The sequence below is a fragment of the Microtus ochrogaster genome, unplaced genomic scaffold, assembly GCF_000317375.1.
Source record: "Microtus ochrogaster isolate Prairie Vole_2 unplaced genomic scaffold, MicOch1.0 UNK1, whole genome shotgun sequence".
NCBI lineage: Eukaryota > Metazoa > Chordata > Mammalia > Rodentia > Cricetidae > Microtus > Microtus ochrogaster.
The window spans coordinates 12,514,027-12,524,763 of record NW_004949099.1 but is presented as its reverse complement, the minus strand read 5'-3'; the positions used below and the strand labels follow the sequence as shown (position 1 = coordinate 12,524,763).

At 37.0% G+C, this 10,737-nt stretch overlaps 1 protein-coding gene across 1 annotated transcript in view; it reads left to right on the top strand.

The window, feature by feature from the left end:
- The window catches only part of Mdfic2 (MyoD family inhibitor domain containing 2), a 115,189-nt gene that overhangs the window by 44,775 nt on the left and 59,677 nt on the right, over positions 1-10,737 (top strand). The window lies entirely within an intron of this gene.

Here is a 10,737-nt window from a genome sequence, read left to right as displayed (position 1 = left end):
TAAGTAGATCTGAGTCTAAAATGTTTTTAGGTCTCAATGATGGTGCTGTTTTGGGAGACTGTGAATGGGTAGCCATTTTGGCTCACGGTCTTAGAGGGGCTGCAGTTGATCATGGAAGAGAGAGGGTGACAGCAGGAGTCTCTCTCCATGGTTGGACAATATACAGCTGTGGCTTCTCGTCATGGCATAGGCCAGGAGCAGAAGGCACATCCCCAGACAACCTGTGTAACCTTCAAAGAGCCGTCTCTAATGACCTGCTTCTCAGCGTGGTCCAACTTCTTAAAGGTTTCACAACTTCCCAAAACAGAACCAGCAGAATTCTGAAATGGGACTAGACATAGAAAAAGGATTTCACAGGATAAAAAAGATTCTACCATCCAAAGAAATGCACAATATGAATCAAAAAATGAGGCGGAGCTACTTGAAGGTATTTAAGTGACAAACAGCCTGATAACTTCACCTTGACCTAATGAGTACGTGAAGTATCCAGTACCTTTCTCTACTATATCTCATCCAATTTTCTTCTTTAGCAATTTCACAAAATGATGGTTGAATTCTAATTATAAAAATTAAAGTTTCACTGTTGGAGAATGTTCTCACAATTAAAGAAAGGACTAATAATTAACAATTGTGCTGTCCCCTGCTGTTAGCATTTCTGCATACTTACAGTTTTATGTTTTAGTGGTTAAATACGTTTCATTATAAGGGCCCATCTCCCCATTGTCAGTTGTTTCTATAAAGATTCTACCTTGCAAAACATGTTTCAATTCATAATTTATATGTAAAGCTTTGACTTCATAGTGTCTAATGTTTTTAAATAAATTTTCAACAGAATAAGGGATGAGTGACAATATAAAATATTTTAAAATATTATTATTCATTTGTAACTAATCAACATTCTCGTCACACAATTGGCTTTATTGGTGAGAATTCCTTTTAATGTTAAAGTAGAAGCTTACTTAATTGTTCATTATGAATATCTAGATATTTTAGTAGCTTCTTCTAAGAGTTCACATGCTCTCTATTTAACTACTGTGATACCTTCATCAAAAATCAATTGACTTCTGGATCATGAACTTTAATGAAGGTCAGGGTCATCAAAAGGAATAAATGAGAATAGGTGAACAGGTTTATAATAGATAAAGAAAATGGAAGGATAGAAAGTGGATGGCAGGACTGCAGAATAAATAAGAATGATATAACAAAGTTAGAGGAAACATAAAATAAACTACATGTCTATATTTTTATTTCTGAACTCCCAGGTATAGCATTGATGAGTGATGAGTATGTCCTTACACCTACAATGCAAGAAAGTGTGGTGTCACGGTCTAGTAATTCCAGCGCTGTGGTGTTTGATAGAGAGGGGTCATGAAGTCATGGGTTATTGTAAATCTTAAAATCAGGTAATGTTACTAAAATTCCTTCCCTGTGGGAGACGCAATAATGTCTGTTCCTCCACTTAAGGGTCCAATAATACATAGGGACACAATTTCACCAATGTTCCTTCTAAAGCACTAGTGAGTTTATTAGGCTTCCTTGCAAAGCATGGGAAAAAGGTTATAGATAGGAGCGTGGGTGAACTTAAAAGCAAGGTGATGAATGTCACATGACTATATAGATGAAACCCCTACCATCTTTCTTCCCCACCTATATTCTGTAGCCCCTCTCTGGACCTCTGTACAATTAGGACAAAATTTCATACAACTCACTGGCTGGAAGTAATAGATATAAATGGAGTTTTCTTTGGGTCACCATCTCACAAAAAATGACATGGAGACTTATTATTAATTATGAAAGCTCGTCTTATAGCTCAGGCTTCTTCTTAACTAGGTTGTATAACTTAAATTAACGCATATCTATTAATCTACATTCTTTATGTGACTCAGTTATCTTTACTCTGTACTTCCCATAAAGCTTTCTCTGTGTCTGGCTGGCAACTCTGCCTTTCTTCTTCCCCAAGCTCTCTGTCCTTTCAAGTCTCACTTAACTTTTTCCTGCCATTATTAAACCAATAACTGTGACTCATATTCACACACTATAAAGGAATATCCCACAATATATGGATACTCGACTGAGGGTTCCATGACCCTCCAATCGTTCCTTCTATGAAGGACAGTCAACAGTCAATTATGACATTTTGCAAGCAGGCACAAGTGAGCTGATAATAATGGTGGTCGTTTGGTTTAGAGAATAGTCCCATACAACATGTAGTAGCAAATTTCATTGTTATATTATGTTGGCTTACCTGGCTCCAATACAAATAAAAGCTTCCTGGATATATAGAGAGATTTTATTAAACCTATAGACCAATTTGCAGAGGAATGTCACCTTATTCCCTTTATATATCTATGAATATAGTATATGTTTCCATTCATTTATCTTTCAATCCATGAACAAAGTATATATGTTCATTCACATATATAATCTTTACTTTCCCTTCTCAACATTTTGTGTGTTTTGTACACAGGTTTTACACATATTTTATTAAAACTATTCAGAAGTATTTTGTGTTTTCTATGACTTGGTGTTATGCCTTTTTTTTTTTTTACTTGCCAGTCTCCTCCCTGGCACCCAGAAGCATTCTGGAAAGGTTAAAAGATAATACACAACTCTCCCTCACGTCACAGTATATGTTATGAAGTAACATTCAGAGGGTGGGGATTATTTGAGCTTACCCTTCCCTGTCACTACACCCTGTTGGTTTTGTAACCATCCTGACTATGCATTCTTTATACACTGCTCTGACATTCTTTCTCTCTATTCCTTAGACCAGAATTTGACTTCTCCTTGGGTTTCTCACGGAACTGAAAATACGTGTATAAATTCCAAATTTTCATTTTCTACAGTTTAAGTTTCCAGTTAGAGCCTAAGGCAAATAGCCCACCTTCTTTAACTTACAACATTAATGTGCTAAGCATGTTTCAAAAGCTCTCATCTTATAAGTAAATAAGTTTTGAAATAATTTTCCACAGAACAAACTGAAAGACAAATACCATTGACTATTATCATTTCTTCTCTAGAGAAGATAGACATAATTTTCTACTTTTCTATATTCATTGAATTCATTGATAGAACAGCAAATGTTGTGGATTTTTTGGATGTTCCATGTTATATTCACAGTCTTTGGGCTTTGTTGGTGAACAGTTAACAGACTTCAAAGGACTTAATGAATAATTGACTCCCGAGATCCTCAGAGAGCTACCATCCATCCCTAAATTAGAGTTTCAAGAACAAACTTTATTAATCTCAGTTTACAGTCCACATTGCATCTTAAAAATTCCAAAGAATAGTTAAGAAATGGTTTCTTGTAGGAAGGGTAAATTTCAAAAAGGCAAAGCCATGTCTTTTAAATAAGAACTAGATTTCTCTCCATATGATTCAGAAAACCTGGAGCACAGATGTATGTTATCTTGATTCAAAGGAAATAGCTTTAATTTTACTAGCCCAAATACTCTCCAGTGTCACTAAGATTTCAACATTTCTGTCTGAACTGAAGAGATGTATTTAAAGGAAGCATTCCCAGTCATGAGACAAAAACAACCAAAACTGGTACACCTTCTGGATTTTTGCTCCTAAAACCTTGAATTTTCATGAAATTATTGTAACAATATTAAAATAATTTCATATATATTTGATTATAGAAAAAGAAGAGAAGGCGTATACTCTGACTTTAGCTATATGCTGCAAAACATTTATAAATTCTCCATGGGATTAAATATTTTTTTCGTAATCTGTCCAGAATACTCAAGTTACATATAACTGTTATGTTTAAATTAAATAATTTCACATAATGGAAGCTACCTTAGATTAGTGTACTTTAATTGTTTCCAATTTCTGAGATTTAGATCAATAAGAAGGACAGATCTCCTTATAGACTGCTGAATCCAAGGACCAATGTGTTTATTCCACATCTGCTCACTGAGAACCAAATGCTAAACACAATCCTTGTTTAGAATTGTCCTTGGCCCTTTTCTATGTGTGCTTGTAGTGCATTTAAATCCCCAAGTACTTATTCATAAAAGCTGTTTGATTTTAAAAAAAAATTCTTCTGAAAGTCCAGTCTACTTTTTATCTGTAGTTTACCAATAGTTTAATATTTTATGTTCTTTCTATTTTTTGATAGAATCATGGGAATGAGAAGAAAAATGTAGCTCAAGTTCTTTGATACCAAAAGGCTGGTAGAGTTTTAGGAATCATTTACCAGTTTTGTTAATGAAATTTCATACCTTTTGTTCAAGTATAACTTTCACCCATATGCCTACTTTAAATCCTGTATACCATCTACAATGGTATAGCAAATCAAATCAAAATGAATCAAAATGGTCATCCATCTACTGTTGGTTCAACACATAATACCTATCCATAGTAAGAACATAAAGAAGCCATCAAAGCAATACTTGAGGTGGGAAAAGGAGTATTACATAGAATAAGCCTCCATTTTGTTAAGTAAAAATAAGAGATGCCATGTGTGTAAAAGCCATGCCTGGAGGAGTGTACACAAAACCAGGGAGCACTGAACTGCCCCGAGAAGGGGACTGAATATCCCTGAAGAGTGAGTCCAGCTCTTTGTATGTTGTGCTCCTCTCCACTGGAGAGTACTCAAAAAATCTGCGTCTCGTACATCCTTGATGTACATCCTTGATGTCAAAGATGGAAGCTGCCTTTTTTATTTTGCATTTTAAAATAAATCCTGATTGCCTCTGCCATCTCACTATTGTAGAAACTAGATGTGAATTTATTATTCCAAAGGTTAAGTGAAAACTAATTTTCCAAAGATTGAGGGTAAGGAAAGCTCATTTATATCTAAAATGGATTATGTTATTTAGATCCTGCTCACATCTGTTTATAATAATGGATAACTTGCACAAAACAAAATAATAATTGAGAATAATTACACAGATCAAATAAAAATAAGCAAATTTAGAATGCTTGGGGTTGAACATTTTAAAAATATTCTTCTAAGTAGTCTTTAAGAATGTCTTTAATTTATCCATTAAATGTAAGAAAATTTAAACATAGACTTTCTAACTGCTAAAAACCACACAATTGACACTAATGTTTTATCACTTCTACTTAGCATACATTTTTAAGCAATTGAAATTGGGTTTTGTTGTGTACAATTACTCAGAGCTGTTAATGTTCTGAAAACAGCAATGCAAATATGAAAATGACTACTAAGTAACTGTTATTTGAGTCAAACTACACACATTTATTATTAATTTATCCCTGAATTTAGTCCCACCTTTTATTCTGAAGACCTCTCTATTTTAAGCCAATGACCAAAGTAGAACAGATTCAGGATTTTATTATGTTTGTAGAAGTGGCTAACAATTTTTAGTATATTTAAATATTTCTGATCCCTGGAATGAATTTTTTTAAACTTTGGTTTGTTTGATATAAGTAGTTCAAAGACCACAGGTGGATTCGGCATAATTTTTGTAGTACATAGTCAGTAGATGAACCTTACATTTAAAGGTTAAGATCTGAGTGAAAACCCCTGACTGTGTCCCACAAAAACATCCAAGGCTGCGGGTACTCTAACACCCTGCCACCCCACTGTTCACCCCATTGAGTCCCTTCCCGGGGTTCCCCCACCCCTCTCTTGCTCAGGAATCCTTGCCCCTGACACTCCACATGAATACAAGGGCCTTTCCTGCCTGCAGGGCTCACGTTGTAAATTTATCATCTTGGTAGAGACTGGCCCTGTCACCCTTTAACACATCACTTCTCACTTCTAAACTATGTAATTTTTCCTTCTTAGCACTTATCTCATTCTAAAGACTTTTCTTCTTTTATATGGTTTCTTCATGCTTTCTTTTTTTTTATTATTATACTGCTGCATCCAGTGAACATATAAAAGCTCCTGGTACCTAGTAGGGGCTCACAAATTATTCTTCCTTTTATATTTAATAAACAAGAAGCAATATGGCCCTGTATAGCAAAATCAGTTGGAGCCAAAGAGCTTCCCCTTAGAGCTGGAACACATGGTCTCTGCTTACCACAGCAATTCCATTCCTATCATTTGCCCAACTGTATTGACTTATGTTGTTTACTTGAACATCTTTAGTTTTGACACTGTAAACCTTGAATCAATTTCTAACCTACCCGCCTCCCAAACTTTTTTTTTTTTCGTTTTTTCGAGACAGGGTTTCTCTGTGGCTTTGGAGCCTGTCCTGGCACTAGCTCTGTAGACCAGGCTGGTCTCGAACTCACAGAGATCCGCGTGCCTCTGCCTCCCGAGTGCTGGGATTAAAGGCGTGCACCACCACCACCCGGCCCCGCCTCCCAAACTTAACTGGACCACTTACATATTGACAGTTATTTGGACAATAGCTTATATCTCCCAGGGAGATCCCTCCCCTTAACCTCCAACCATCAAAATAGAATTTATAGTCATCACTATATGACATCAATGAGAGGCTATGGGATTTGATTTTGTCTTTCAATACCCAGATAGAAAATGAAAATACACAGTAAATATACTATAAACCTAAGCAGGCATGCATGTCTCACACACTGGACAATGTGTATTCTCTACTGAGATCAAAAATGGACAAAACCCAGCATTATGTTCAATTCACCAACTAATATGATTAAAACAATTATTTATTATTTTATTACCTTAACGAAGCTTCTCAGTTATAGATGAGCCAAAGTGAAAGTCTAGCCTCATGGCTGGTGTAGTATCTGTTTTAATACTTTTCAATAGCTGTGACAAAACAGCTTGACCAAGGCAACTTATAAAAGAAAGCATCTAATTGGGGGCTCACAGTTCCAAGAGGTTAGAGTCCATGACCATCATCAAGAGAGCATGGTGGCAGGCAGACAAGCGTGGTGATGAAACCATACTTGAGAACTTAGATCTTCATCCACAGGCATGAGGCAAAGAAAGTTCACTGGGAATACTGTGGGATTTTAGAAAACTCACATCCCCCGAAGCCATGTCGTCTAATCCTTCCCAAATAAGTCCACCAATTGGGGACCAAACATCAATCAAATATACTAGCCTAAGGGAGTCATTCTTAGTCAGACTACCACAGCCCTGAATGACAATTAATAATAGAGAATGTCTTTCACCTCCTTACCTTTGGAAACTTATTCCATCACGCCCTTCAGATAACTGAAATTCCAGCAGAGACTTTACAAAATGTGGTTCCCACCCATATCTTTAGAGACAATGTTACAAATGCTGTAAGTTAAGGAAATAAAATTAAGCGATCTATGTCAGTTAGATATCACCTGCACACAAAAAGGAAATGATAATATTTACTTGTTTCTTGCTTGCTTATCTGTTGGGTGGATAACTACAGTTTGGCTTACCCAGGCCATGTGCAATAGGACTTAGTAGAGTTCTGTATGATTGTTGCCTTTAGATTTCCATCTATCTTGGCCCAATATCTACTTAGATATGCTTCTTTGGGTGCAAGAGTCAGAAATGGCTGTTCTTATCTCTGCCTTTGCCAAGTCAAGACATTAATCCTTCCTAAAACAAACATGGATATACAGACTCTACCGCTTTGAGACCAGAACAAGAACATGCATGTATAATACTATGTAAAGAGCAGAAAAGTTTAGGTTGGTAATTCAAATTGTACCAACTGGGCAAAAAGAAAAAGACCTGGCCTATGTCTAATCTTAGACCTTGCAGTGCCTAGTCAGATACAATCCTGACTGCGGTGGCATAGATGAACAGCTTTCATAGACTTTGAAAGCTGAAGACCAGAGCCAATGACTTCACCTTATAGACCTTAAGTTCCCAGAACTCAGATGTTAGAAATGAAACTACAAAGTCTGGAAATGCAGAGACAGTCATAACCACAGAACACGAGGAGTCACTTTGTCTCCAATGATGTGGGGAGAAACCACCTTTCTGCAATTTGTTTAATGGAATAACAATTAACTACTGGCTTGTTGTGGAGAAAGACTCCACTGGGCATTGCAAGTTTGGCTTAATGAATACAATTTCACAGTGCACAGCATATACTTGAAGTCTCTCTGGATAGGCATTTCAATGATGATTTCACAGGATATTACTTTTAATCAAATCACACTGCATGCCATTGTTTCATAGCCCATCTTTGGGTACATAGATTAAGTTTTATTGGGGACTGCTTTTTTTTCCCTTAGCAGAATACCCTGCCTCCTTTTGATGGAACCTTATTATTTGAAAATCTGCCCATTAAACCTGGCTTTCCCTGAAAAGACCTGCGTTCTGAGGAAGAAATACATATGTTTGTGTCTATAAATTCAAAAAGAACACAATATTTTCTTGGTCCCAAATTGTAAGATGCTTCCAGAACAAACAAAGAAATCGCCAGTGGAAAGTCTGGATATTAGTGTTTGAAGTGTTGTGGGGAAGTTGGAATTTTTTGTGGAATGAAAACACACAGTAATTTGAAATTACACACGTTCACCCGGCAGACCCATGCCAAGCTGGCTGCTCAGGAGCTATTTTCCTACCCAAATAGTTTAATGGATTTTCTTTTAAGTATTAGTTAAAAATATTTACTTACAAGCTCAAAGAAATGTCCCAGAGTTTATTAAAATTTGGTTTGCAAAGAATTCTGAGTTTTTAAAACATGATTCATTAGCAAAAACAATAATCCTGATAAAGTGAAAACAGAGGTATGGCTTCTTTTTAATTATTCTAAAATGCCATCAATGCCAGTGATGTTAGAATTAATTTACAGATTATGTAGAGAGAATAGAGTAAACATAACTCTACCGCTTCAGTACTTTAGCTGTATATGGTGAGGAAAACCAAGGACTCCAAGTCAAGTAGTTGGAAGAAAACATTAAATCTCCAAATCATTCAACAAGATGTTTATTCAATGAGAAAAAATAGCAAAGACCAAACCTAAAAGAAAAGAAATAACCTAGATGAAACCACTAAATACAAGAGACATGGAAATGACACAACTTGACCACTCCTTTTGTTTAAAAACAGTAAGTTCACCAACTGTCCACAATCAAAACATCCCTCTAGATTTTAAAGCACAATTCCAGCCTCAGCTAGGCGTGTGGATCTAATTACGTGCTCTATAGCATAGGCCACTTGGCGGACTGTTCACTTTTTTGCCAGAAAACTCCCTCGCCCACTCAAGAATTTTTTTTATTAGCGTTAGCAAATAAAGGAATTTTAGTAGTTTGTTTTATGACCACTGGCATTGGTGGCTACAATTTGGAATAACTACCGTATCTTAGCAACTCTAATCTTAACAAAATAAATACAGCGAAGAGCAAACAGACTTCATGCCATACTCATATCTCATGAGCATCCAAAACCATAAAAGGGGGGAGGGAGCTAATGGAGGATGACTTCCATCGATTGGCAGCAGCCCCTGCCCAAGCACAGCACATTTCTTTCCATTCCCTTAGCGGGGGAACCTCTGATATTTTGAGAAATATAAATATCATTTATTTATATTTAGAACCACAGGGCAAGTATGAAGGAAGGAGAAAAATGATTGAAATAAGGGAGATGTAGGGAGGGTATAGAAATTAAATTCTTAAATTCTATTCTCCTGTAGCAGGGGCAGCAATGGCAACATGTGTCTGTTGTCTCTTCAGTTGCATCCAAACCAATGCCTCTATACGCACGGGTTCCATCTCCCACATTGCCCATTTCGTAGCTCTGTATTAAAACCACAACAAAGAAGGCACTAAGGTTAGAAGCAATAAGTTGATCTAATATTTGGTTCTTGAAACTCATTAGAAAATATTAAAGAGACAAAGGCTCTTTAACCACACCATGCTACTAGATATATTCCTTGATGCATCTCAGGTGTGGAAATGATTTCCTTCTTCACCTTGATCCAAACACACACATCACACACACACATACCCATTCACATGGTGTGAAGTCAGCTACAGGTTGTGCAATGTGAACAGCTTTGCAGTTAGAAGAGCTTGATAAAGAAAGACCCTCCATCCATCGTTTCCTAGCTCCATGAAATCTATTATCTCTAAGCATCTTGCCTCCTTCGGAACAAAAGTGATTAATTGGAAAAGGTGAAGTGAACATGTCACTTGGAATGATATCTCTGTAGCTACCTGAACCACTTTCTAGCTACTCAATTCATTTCCATTCTCCAGGTCCTTTCCCTGGAGTCACATGGGTTGCCCACAGCAAATGTCTTGAGGAGATCACCCCACTCAATACTGCCTTGTTTGCCTTGCCATTTTATCATGTTTTAGGAGTGTGGAGCCTTGCACACATAAGCACTCTACCATTGAACAACACCCCCAACCTCTGTAGTGAGCTGCGGTTAGGCAGGCCTGCTTTTCATCCCGCCCGGTTCCCGCATGGTTAGCTTTACACCCGATATAACAACACACAAACTGTATTCTTATAAACACTGCCTGGCCCATTATATCTAGCCACTTCTTGGCTAACTCTCATATCTTGCTTAACCCATATTTAGTAATCTGTGTAGCACCATGAGGTGGTGTCTTACCAGGAAGATTCTAGTGTATGTCCATCTTGGGCCAGAGCTTCATCGCATCTGGCTCTATGGCATCTGCCCCAGAGAGGAGGGGCATGGCAATTGCCTAACTTCCCTTCTTCCCAGCATTCTTTTCTGTTTACTCCAGCCACCTATGTTCTGACCTATCAGGCCAAGCAGTTTCTTTATTAATTAGCCAATGAAAGCAACAGATAGACAAATGACCTTCCCACATCAAGTCTCTGTCCTATTTCAACTACCAGACTTACTCATATTCTCCAATATGTTGAGC